General features: G+C 47.5%; 1 pseudogene; it reads left to right on the top strand.

Annotated features, from left to right (window-relative positions):
• The first annotated feature begins 10,735 nt into the window (after positions 1-10,735).
• Positions 10,736-12,224, top strand: part of LOC101716296 (centromere protein C pseudogene) — a 45,431-nt pseudogene continuing 43,942 nt past the window's right edge.

The raw sequence follows: 12,224 nt of genomic DNA, 5'->3' as shown, positions 1-12,224 counted from the left end.
CCTTTCTCCTAGCAACTACTCAAATAAAACATCTAACCTGGGGCCTGGAATTTAGTTCAGTGTTTGCACTGCCTGCCTCACAAGCACAAGGTCCCAAGTTTGATCACAGGTATCAAAAAAAGAAAAAAACATCTAACCTAATCAGAAAAGTCAAGGAAAGTTTTTCTGAGGAAAGGACAGTAGATTTGCCTTAATGATGAATAGGACTGTTCATTGAGTAAAGTGATAGACTTTTAATTTGAATCAAAGACCTAGTTAAGACCATTTTAGGCAAAAATACAAGAAAAGAGATCATATTTGGGGAGTGAGATGTTTGAGATTGTGGAGGGGAATAAATGTCAGGTGATTATAAGTTCCAAAGTAATGTTGTTCTTCACAAATAATATGTTACCAGTGTCAAGGATTTATCTCAGTGGTTCTGGGTCCCCACCAATGATAAGCACATCAGTCTGCTGTACAGAATCCAGTGTGATAGTCAGCAGATTCATTCCTACATTGAAATCCTGACCCCAAAGTGCTGGGTGAGCAGGTGGGGCCTTGGGTGGTGACTGAGCAGGACTAGTGCCCTTACATAAGAGGCCACTGAGAAACCCTGCCCATCCACCTTGAGAAGTTCCTCTACAGACTGCTCTGCCCAGGAACCAGGAAGTGGGCCCTCACCAGATGCAGAGCTGACACACCTTGAGCCTTGACTTTCCAGCCTTCAGAAATGCTCTTCATGAGCTCCCCAGCTTGCAGTATTTTGTAATGGCAGCCAAAACAAACCAAGACATTTAACCTGCATTTCTTTTGGGAGTTAGGCTTAAGGAACTGAAAGAGGTGGTGGTAGGGAGGAAGAGACACAGTCAGCTTTATTATTTCCTCTACCACAGTGACATGAGCTTCAGCTTTCATTCTACGTCTTCCACCTACCCCATCTCCTCTGCCCCCAACATTCCCCTGCACCTCTACTTCACCTGCCTCCAGTCCCTCACTTGACCAACAGTGTCTCAGAGCCAGTGAAGGCCCAAACATGTGTCTCCCTGCCCAGCCTGGTGTGACAGGTGCCACTGTCCCTGTCTGGCCCTCCTGTACCAGTCACCAAAGAAAGGTTCAGCTGAGGGAACAAATGCAGGCTCCTTCTCATAGGCTCCCAGGCTCTCTTGGTGCTTCTACTATGTAGGAGACATCCCTGCCCAGTATTAGCAGGCTATGAGTGGCACATGCCTCTTGCCTTCCCTAATTCAGCTATACTATTTTATATTAAGAGCCAGGCTAAATCCCTGTGTGACTCAAATGGGCATGTCAGGTAGCAGAGTTGGGCTAGTATTGCTCCTTTGCTAAGGGCTGTCACCAAGGCCTAAGTCCTGGTCTGTGGAGTGGCAGGGTCCTGCTGAATTATGTGTGGCTGAGGTCAGTGTGACCCCAATTAAAATCCTTTCCCCTGAATTATGGATTCTCACTGACTTTGTGGGATGCTTGCTAATTGCGCCTGGTCCCAGTACTGGTTTGTTCTATCCTAGCAAGATAAACAGTGCCTACTCCCTAACAGCCCTGCCTGGCGCCATCCTGCCAGGTGTTCAGCAGTAATTCACTAGATGTCCTCAAAGCTCCCTAGCTCTCTATTCCTTCTCTTGATTGTATTCAATAAACACTGTATTGCTTTGGGGCTTTTGTCTTTGTTGCCTAGAGCAGCAATGATCTGGACCCAAGACTCAGCTTCACTATAAGTCTCAAGTTCTGTCCATTCTTTAACCTTTCACTGGTGCTGTGGTGGCTCATAGGAAGCTGGGATCTACTGCAGGGGACTCCAGTAATGTCCATTCCCCCTGACTGGTACACTACTGAAGTCTTCTCCCTCCACCTTGGGAGGGAGAGAAGGGCCACACAGCCAAAAGCAGCCCTGGCCAGCTCTCCCCTCTCCTGGGAACTCCCTTTTTATATGGACTGGAGTGGAGGGGTTGAAAGGGTCACCAAAGAAGTAAGGGGCACACATATGTTCAAGCAGCAAGCTTTATTGGGGCAGCAGTCTGCAGCCTGCCGGGCTGACTCACAAAAGGGAGACCAGCAGCACCATGAGTTGAGCTGGAGGTTTATATGGGCTTTTTGCATGTGGGAGAGCATGTAGTCCTTTGATGGGGGTGGGTGATTGTGGTTAGGGCATATAGCAACAAATTTTGGTTGGGGGATGGAGTAACAGGCCCCAGGATGTCCTTATCTTATGGGAACATTTGATCATGAAACCAGGGGGGCAGAAAAGCCCCTAACTAGGCAGGCGGCCATTAACTAGGAGGGGTCAAGCCTTAGTTATGCAGAAGTTCCCTGTTTGCTGTTATGGGAGGAGAAGGGGGGCCCTTGTTCTTTCGGGGGTTGCAGGGTTTTGGAATACCTAACAGGGGTTGATTGCTGGTACAGACACAGCTCATGCTGTCTGCCAGCATTCCAAGGCAGCATTTACCCCAGGGATGGGTAGTTCTCTTTAAAACTTCCCTGTCTTTGTTCTGTTTTGCCTCAGGTTTTGTCATTAATTCCTGATTCAAAGTCATTTACCAGCACCTGGGTGGTAAACCTGTAACAGGTGACACAAAGACCTTCAAAGACAACTGAAAAAGGACTCTCACTTGTCCCTTATTAAGACTCAGTTAGAGGCCGGGATTTAGCTCAGTGGCACTGCACCTGTCTCTGTTGTGCCCAGATCGTGGAGTCCCAAAGACCACCAGGAGGCCGATTCTGATGTTAGCACATGAGGGTCATTTATTCAAGCTCGAGCAGGGGCTCTCAACTGTCACCGATGCAGCGGGTCAAGATTGAGAGCCCTGAGTTTCAAATTAGCAGGGTTTTTATAGAAGTTACATCAAGGTTAGGGGTTTCTACTTAGCAGCTATGTGATTGGTTAACATTTTAGCAAGCATGAAGTGTATATTTTTGATTGGCTAGGTCTATTGGGGGTCGAGGGGGATTACATGTAGGTTTTTGCAAGGGAGAAAGGGGCAAAGGTTAATGGCTGACTGTCACATACTGATGGTTAGCAGATCCACTGACTAATGGTCACGTCTATCTTGTGTGGATAGTCAGTCCATTAACTGCTTATCTTATAGATAGTGTGCCTGGGATGCTCTTTCTCTGGATACACAGATGGCTGGGTAATAACCTTAGGAATTTGGCCTCGTTTTAGATTGTGTCTTTTTGTCCCTGGGCAAGCACATTTTAACCCTTAGCTTACAAGAACAATAGAGACAAGGTGAATTTTAGCAAGATGGAGTCACTGTGGGCCTCACATTCCCCCCTTCACAGGATGGTATGGAGGACCAATCATGGGCCTCTGTGGGCCAACTCTATTAGGCCTGTCAACACTGGCTGGGCTGGCTGGTATTGGGACCTGAGTACCATCAGCTGTACAGAGTTAATGTGTTCTCTGACGAATGAGACCAGTTTGTTAAGTATGTAGGACCCAAGCATCAACAATAGCACCAGAATGAGTAAGGGGCCTATCAGAGTGGAGATTAGGGTAGTCAGCCATGGGGAGGAATTAAACCAGGATTCAAACCAATTTTGAGCCTCGTTTCCATTCTCGTTTTCATTTAGCAATACCTTCTCTGACTTTGGCCATAGATTCTTTGACCACTCCTGAGTGGTCTATATAAAAACAGCATTCTTCACCTAGGGCGACACAAAGTCCTCCCTGTTGTAGAAAGATTAAATCTAGTCCCCTCTGATTTTGGAGGACCATTTCTGCCAGGGAGGTTAGAGACTCTTGCAAGTGGGAGATGGAGTTTTCTAGTCTCTCAATATCTATATCTATGGCCGCTCTTAAATCATGGTAATGTTTATTTTGTAACGCTAATGATGAAATTCCTGTACCTGTTCCAGCTAGTCCTAAGCCTAAGAGGACTGTCAGAGTGATTGCTGTTACAGGTTCTCACTTAACCTTGGCTGGGGTCTCAGTCAGGGGACCGAGGATGTCTTTTTCTGAGTAATATAAGAGCCTAGGGACCAACTGTACCAGTACACAGAAATCTTTAGTCCACTTAAGCACCTCTCCATGTACACAGGGGGTGAGTCCAGAGGAGCAAGCCCACCATCTGTCGGAAGGGGGAACAAGGTATTTTCTCAACCTAGACTGATAGGTTTTGCCACAAAGGCATCGGTGAGAGGTTGGGATACTGCCAACACAAGTCCCTTGTCCAGTTACTGACTGTAGGGTCAGTCTGGCTGTTCCTTTTTGTTGCCATCTACACTGAGTTGGACTGTCCGATCTAGTGAAATTGCCCAGATACATTATTGCCTCATAATAAGGGGGCTTGATATCATAGCATAACCAGCAGAACTGGGTGAGATCCGGCCTAGAAGCATTTAGGGCCTTAAAGGTGTGAACCATCAGCCCCAAAAGGGAGTCTTGGTCTTGGTTGGCTTTTTCAGCCTGGGTGACAGTTTGAACAGAGGGCAGGAGCGTAGGTACAGAGGGCAGGAGCGTAGGTACAGAGGTCAGATCTGGTATCTGCATGGGGGTCTTTGGAGGCACGGACGAGATTTTCTGAGGAAGGGGTTTGGTGGGTCAAGGAGGAGCTAAGGGGACTAGCGCCAAATTTGGCCCAGTGGGCTGGGGAGATTTTATGACGAGTGGCTCCTTGAGTCTTACAGTGAACAGTAACCTGCTGTCAAAACCATCTTGATATAGGTGGAGTCCCCATGTCCAGCCCGATTCCCACCTGATATATTTTTTACCTTGGTCAGTAAATGAAAGTCTTATTGGGTTACAAAGGAATCCTGTACACGATCTGCTAAAAGTTGCAACACTATCGCTACTGAGGCCAGTGGGTCCAGGGACTCTTTTTAATGAGATTAAATCATCTCTGATGGGTGGAGTCCACGAGACAGTACCTGTGGACTCACATCCCCATGTCGCACAATAGAACTTGTCAGGTCCCCCACATTTGTCTATTTGAGACTGCGTGCGCCCCTCTCCTGGGCAAACATAAAGGGGAGTACTCTGTAGGATGTTTCTTTCAAGGGGATGGCTGCACCCAGGGTCAAGTCTCAGAGGGGCCATGGGTATTGGGGCCATGGGCAGGGATATCTTATTATTACATTGGCCAATGCCTTTTTTACATATTGGCTCTCCCCCAGGCCCGATTTCCCAATTCCCGGTGTTCCAAGTCCCTGCGGCGAGCAGACACAGATCAAAGTCTAGGTTTGGCCACCAGGTCAGTGGTGGGGCCACTTTGGATGAGCTGTTAACAATGTTACCTGTGGATGTGCTAATGATCATCCAAGTCAGGGTTAGGGGAGTGTGTGGGCTCTGCCCTCCCAATATTGGTGTCAAGAGTACAGTTACCACAATCATGATCGTCGATGACGCAGCTTGAGCTTGAGGGGGTTGTCGCGGTCCTTGGACACTTGCCATGATGGGATGTATTCTTCTATAATGGTGTGTGAATCTGCAGGGCGGACGTGAGTGTGATGTACCCACGAGGCGATCCCGTCAACTTTGAGAGCAGTGGGCGTGGTCAGGACAGTGACGTAGGGTCCTTTCCAATGAGGCTCAAGGTCTTTCTGCCGATGTGTTCAGACAAAGACCCAATCTCCTGGTCGAAAGCGATGGGGCTCGGGAGGTGGTCCGGACTCGTACAGGGCCTTTAACTGGGGCCAGATGTCCTTGTGAACATGTTGGAGGTTTCTTAAAGAAGATAATAATTCTTGATCATCAAGTTCAAATTTAGTAAGCACTTCTGACTGGAGGTTAGGAATAATAGGAGGGGGTCTCCCAAACATAATTTCAAAGGGTGTTATCCCTAATTTATAGGGAGAGTTGCGTACCCTATAGAGAGCAAAGGGGAGGAGAGTCACCCAGTCACTGCCAGTCTCTATGGTTAATTTAGTTAAGGTCTCTTTTAGGGTCCTGTTCATCCTTTCTACCTGTCCTGAACTTTGGGGTCTGTATGCACAATGTAATTTCCAATCTGCCCCCAACATTCATGTTAAACCTTGACTCACCTTAGAGATGAAGGCAGGTCCATTATCTGACCCTAACAGTACCGGGATACCATACCTTGGCAAGATGTCTTCTAGTAACTTTTTAGTCACAACTTGTGCCGTCTCGTGCTTGGTGGGGAAAGCCTCAGTCCATCCTGAAAAAGTATCTACAAAAACTAACAGGTATTTGTAACCATATCTTTCAGGTTTTACCTCGGTAAAGTCCAATTCCCAGTATGTTCCCAGGAGGTTTCCTCTCAGTCTGCTGCCTGGATTGGCTGTGTTATGGGTAGCATTTGTCAATTGACAGGCTTTGCAGGTGGCAATGATACAGTCAATCTTGGAGTGGGCACCTTGGATCTTGATTCTGGCATGTCTCAAGAGGTCTTGCATCTTGCGAGCCCCCATGTGGGTGGATCGGTGCATTTTGGAGAGAACTTGTTCTCCTAGTGCTTCAGGCAAGATGATGCTACAGTCAGCTGATCACCACCACCCTTTGAGGCATTGGGCCATGGGCTGTTGTTTTATCCATTCTAAGTCTGCCTCTGTATATTGGGGAATTTCAGGCAGAATAGCACTCCCTGGGTTGGGCAGCTGAGTGGTCAGTGTCAGGTCGGCCTCTAGGGCTATCTTTTGAGCAATCTGGTTGGCCAAATTATTTCCCCTGGCAACCAGAGTATAGCTCTTCTGGTGTCCGGAGCAGTGGATAATAGCCAATTTCCTTGGCAGCCATAAGGCTGTCAGCAGGGCAAGAATTTCTTCTTTGTTTTTAATAGTCTTTCCCTCAGCCGTTAGCAGCCCCCTTTCTCTATAGATAGCCCCATGTATGTGAGCGGTGGCAAAAGCATACCAGCTGTCTGTATATATGTTTACCTTTTGGCCCTGTCCCAGAGTCAATGCTTTGGTTAGAGCTATAAGCTCCACCCATTGTGCTGAAGTTCCAGTGGGCAGTGGCTCTGCCCAAACGACCTCAGTCTCTGTTACTACAGCTGCCCCGGCATACCTGCAGCCATCCTGTACAAAGCTGCTTCCATCAGTATACCAGGTGTTTTCAGCATCTGGCCACGGCTGGTCTCTCAGGTCAGCTCGAGTCCCATGTACTTGAACCAGAATATCAGCACAGTCATGGAGTGACACTTCTAATTCAGGATCTGGCAGCAACATGGCCGGGTTTAAGGTAGCCGGAGTCTGAAAAATAACTCAGGTTGGGTTTTGGAGCAAGCTCTGGTAGTGGGTTAAGCGGGTGTTACTGAGCCATCGGTCGGGAGGCTGTTTTAGGACTCCCTCAATAGCATGGAGGGTGGTCACGTACAGTTCTTGGCCCAATGTCAACTTGTCAGCATCTTTGACCGTCAGAGCCACTGCCGTGATCATTCTTAAACATGGGGGCCATCCAGACGCGACTGGATCAAGCCTTTTTGATAGGTACACCACTGGGCGGCGCCACGGCCCTATGTACTGAACTAATACTCCTTTAGCGATTCCTCTGTTTTCATCAACATACAGGTGAAAGGGCTTAGTTATGTCGGGCAAGCCCAGTGCGGGTGCTGACAGCAAGGCAGCCTTTATCTGATCAAATGACTTCTGTAATTTTTCAGTCCATTGGAAAGTCTGGTTGTTTTTAGTTGCCTCATAAAGGGGTCTCGCCAATTCTACAAACCCCAGTATCCATAAGCGGCAGAATCCGGCTGACCCCAGGAATTCTCTAACTTTTCTGGGGGAGTCGGGCACAGGTATTTTAAGGACTGTTTCTTTTCTGGCGCCAGACAGCAACCTTTGTCCCTTCTTGAGTATGTAGCCCAAGTAACTCACCTTGGACTTGCAGATTTGAGCTTTCTTGGCTGACACCCGGTACCCCAACTTTCCAATGATAGCCAGGAGCTCTTTAGTTCCCTCAAGGCAGACTTCCTGGGTTTCGGCTGCTATGAGGAGATCATCTACATATTGTAACAGGGTTAACTGGGGGTTTTGAAGGCGGAACTCACCTAAATCTTCATGTAGGGCCTCGTCGAAGATGGTAGGGGAGTTTTTAAATCCCTGAGGCAGCCGGGTCCAAGTTAGCTGTCCGTTGAGACCTTGTTCAGGATTGCTCCATTCGAAGGCGAAGATGTGTTGGCTCTTGGGCACCAGCGGAAGGCTGAAGAAGGCATCTTTCAGGTCCAGGACTGTATACCAGTATTGACACGGTGGCAGGGAACTCAAAAGAGTATAGGGGTTAGGCACTGTGGGGTGAATGTCCATGACTCTTTTATTTACTTCACGGAGGTCCTGTACTGGTTGGTAGTCATTCGAATGTGGCTTTCTTACCGGCAACAAGGGGGTATTCCAGGCCGATTGACAAGGTTTTAATATCCCTTGTGCTAGTAACCTCCTGATATGGGGGGTTATTCCCTGTCGGGCGTCTGGGGACATAGGGTATTGATGGACGTGGACAGGATCTGCTCCAGGCTTTAATTCTATATATATAGGTGGTCTGTGTGCAGCCAGTCCCGTGCCCCCAGTTTCAACCCAGGCCTGTGGGTACATTGTAAGCCATTTATCTATTTCAGGATCTGGTGGAGACAGTCCTTGGTGTAATCAATACTCATCTTCTATGTTTACAGTTAGCACTTGGATCAGTTTGCCTTCTTGGTTAAGAACTTTCGTACCCCCTGGTTGGAAGTGGATCTAAGCTCCCAACTTAGTGAGCAGATCTCTCCTGAGTAAAGGGTATGGGCAATCAGGAATAATCATGAACGAGTGGGTTACCCGGCCCATTCCCAAGTCTACCATTCTTCAGGTAGTCCATGAATACTTTTTCATGCCGGTGGCACCCTGAACCCAGGAAGACTTATCAGAAATATGGCCATGAGGTTCAAGTAGGACTGAATGTTGGGCTCCTGTATCCACTAGGAACTCAACAGGTCTCCCCTCCACTTTTAGGGTTACCCTGGGCTCAGGGAGGGGTGCCGAACCCCATCCCCCCTAGTCACTCAGTTCATCTATAGCCATGATGGGAGCCTTGGGGTGGTTTTTTGCTTTTTAGGGCATTCTCTAATCCAATGGCCTTCCTCTTTGCAATAGGCACACTGATTTTTTCTCAATCGGGGGCGATCTCTATATTCTCCCTTACCTTGTTCTTCTGTTGCAATCTCTCTCAGTCGACGTTCATGTTCTTTTGGTTCTCCTGCAGTGGTGGCAAGAAGGATCTGGGCTAGGTTCCTAGTCTGTCGATTGTTATTCTTTGCCTGTTTTTCTTCTGCAGTTTCTCTATTGTTATATACTTTCTCTGCTACTGCCACTAAGTCCTGAACACTCTTTTCTCCCAGTCTAACTACTTTCTGTAACTTTCTCTTAATGTCTGGCACCACCTGGTTGACAAAGTGTATTATTACAGCTGCCTTGGTCTCATTTGCCTCTGGGTCCATAGGAGTATACCTACGGAAGGCTTCCTGAATTCTCTCTAGGAAGGCAGCAGGGCTTTCGTTCAACCCTTGTTGTACATCTCCTACCTTAGGCAAATTGGTGGGCTTCTGAGCTGCTGCATTGAGACCTCCTAACAGAGCCTGGTGATAGACCCGGAGCCTCTCCTTACCTTCTGCTGTGTTGAAGTCCCAATTGGGCCGGGACAAAGGAAAAGAGGTGTTGATAGTGTCAGCATTGGTGGTGGGTTGGCCATTGTCACCAGGAACCAATTTTCTGGCCTCATTCTGAATTCTCTCTCACTCTTCTGTGGTAAACAGGATCTGGAGAAGCTGCTGACAATCATCCTAAGTGGGCTGGTGAGTGAACAAAACAGTTTCTAACAGGTTAATTAAATCTCTAGGGTTATCAGAGAATTTGGCATGTTGGGTTCGCCAATTGTAAAGATCACTAGTGGTGAAGGGCCAGCAATGATGAGGCTGGTTACTATGTTCATCAGGGGACCCTATTGCTCTTAAGGGGAAAACCGTAGAGTCCACCGGTCCTGCCAGCAAAGCAGCATGTCGGTGGCAAGTATTCTGGGCAGGGCCATCCCTGTCATCGACATCTTGCACCATCCCTCCCTCTCTAGCCCCGGCTGGGGCTCCTCTTTCTGCCTGTTGTTGGAAGTAGGGGGGAAGTGAATCATAAGAAGGAGGAAAAATGAGATCTTCATCGGTCCCCCCTTGGAGGATCGGGTACAGTGGTGCCATGGGTTTAATTGGTCTTTTCTGGTCACCTCCTTGGGTAGTTTTCTCATGCATCACTAGAACTACTGTTGCAGGCAGCTGTTTCTGTGGAGATAGAAAAGGGTTAACCCAAGGGGGAGGGTCCTGTACCAAGCTTTCCCAGGTAATGATGTATGGTACCTGGTCAGGGTGTCCTGTTTGGGAACAAAAAACAATTTCTTTAACTCTCCTGATTATTTCTAAATTAAATGTGCCCTCTGGTGGCCAGTTTCTCTCAAGGGCTGGCCATTCCAAGCTGAAAGAATGACTAGCTTTTTCTTTTTAATTTCTAGACTCAAATTATGTGCCCTTTGTCTAACTTCTTTGAAATGACCTGTTATCAAGGAAAGGGGAGTAGTCACAGTCTGTCCCATCATCTCTGTCTCAGTCAGATAATGATAAAGCACAACAGACAAACAACCAAGCCAAACAGACAAACAGAAAGCAAAACAAAAAAGTCCTCCGCCTGATTGGAGGCAAAACTGAAAGTGGGACGACGGCCTCACGCCGTGCCGTGGGAGTGACCTGCTTCGTCCTCCCTGAAATCTCAGAGACACTTGGGACACTCCATCCCCTTCAGAAGGGCCTGGAATGTCTTCCAAGACCCTGGCTCGATGGCCCGCCAGTGCGTCCGCTTAGACCCTTTGTCGACCTATTCAGAAAATGGGCCCCAGATTACTGAACACAAACAGTTTACAGACATTGAGACACTCACCAGCTGGCATTGACCCTCTGGTTCAGGGATCCTGGGAGTCTTGGGGGATCCTGGATTAGCCCCCAAATGTTGTGCCCAGATCACAGAGTCCCAAAGACCACCAGGAGGCTGATTCCGATGTAAGCACATGAGGGTCGTTTATTCAAGCTCAAGCAGGGGCTCTCAACTGTCACCGATGCAGTGGGTCAAGATTGAGAGCCCTGAGTTTCAAATTAGCAGGGTTTTTATAGAAGTTACATCAAGTTTAGGGGTTTCTACTTAGCAGCTATGTGATTGGTTAACATTTTAGCAAGCATGAAGTGTATATTTTTGATTGGCTAGGTCTATTGGGGGTCAAGGGGGATTACGTATAGGTTTTTGCAAGGGAGAAAGGGGCAAAGGTTAATGGCCGACTGTCACATACTGATGGTTAGCAGATCCACTGACTAATGGTCACGTCTATCTTGTGTGGATAGTCAGTCCATTAACTGCTTATCTTATAGATAGTGTGCCTGGGACACTCTTTCTCTGGATACACAGATGGCTGGGTAATAACCTTAGGAATTTGGCCTCGTTTTAGATTGTGTCTTTTTGTCCCTGAGCAAACACATTTTAACCCTTAGCTTACAAGAACAATAGAGACGAGGTGAATTTTAGCAAGATGGAGTCACTGTGGCCCTCACACCTCAAAAGCACAAGGTCCTGAGTTCAAACCCTGGTATCAAAAAAAAAGACTAAGCACCGTGTGGGTGGGGCTCAGGGACAAACACTTGCCTAGCAAGACTGGGTTCCCTTCTAAGCACAGCAAAACAAAAACAACCAAACAAAAGCTGTTATGCACTGACAGTATTGGCCAACCATGAAATAACCATTACAGAGTCTCATCTTCAAATGCTCTCTGTGTGCTAAAGGTCTCCAAAGTTGCCAAGCTATACCTGAAGGGCAAGATGTCATCTGTCAGGCAAATGGGCACAAGAAAAAGAGAAATAATGAAAGATGTTGGACAAACATACCAAAACAAAGTTATCTCAGGAAAAAGGAATAGAGAGTCTCTGAAATGAACCAATCTGACACCTGTCATCCATCTTTCAGAGAAGAGAAGCATCAGGGAAAAGGCAGGACTCAGGCATGGATGTCTTCTATTGTCCTGGAAGACTGAGCCTGACTCCTGCTTTATGATGATTCAACATTCTAGGCTGAATGTAGCAGCAGTCAACCCACTGTAACCCTCCTATCTTTTTTTTTCAATATGGGGGTTGAACCCAGGGCCTTTGCACTGAGCTATACCCCAACCCCTCCTCCCTTTTTTTTTTTCTTGAGACAAGATTTTGCCAAATTCTCTAAGCTGGCTCAAATTTATGATCCTCCAGCATCAGCCTCCCAGAATGCTAAGATTACAGTTGTGCCAG

The sequence above is a fragment of the Heterocephalus glaber genome, unplaced genomic scaffold (genome assembly GCF_053883595.1).
Source record: "Heterocephalus glaber isolate CG9 unplaced genomic scaffold, H.glaber_assembly_v1.0 deba00001733, whole genome shotgun sequence".
In the NCBI taxonomy this organism is placed as follows: domain Eukaryota; kingdom Metazoa; phylum Chordata; class Mammalia; order Rodentia; family Bathyergidae; genus Heterocephalus; species Heterocephalus glaber.
The sequence above is the reverse complement of the archived record's forward strand: the minus strand, read 5'-3'. Positions and strand labels throughout refer to the sequence as shown.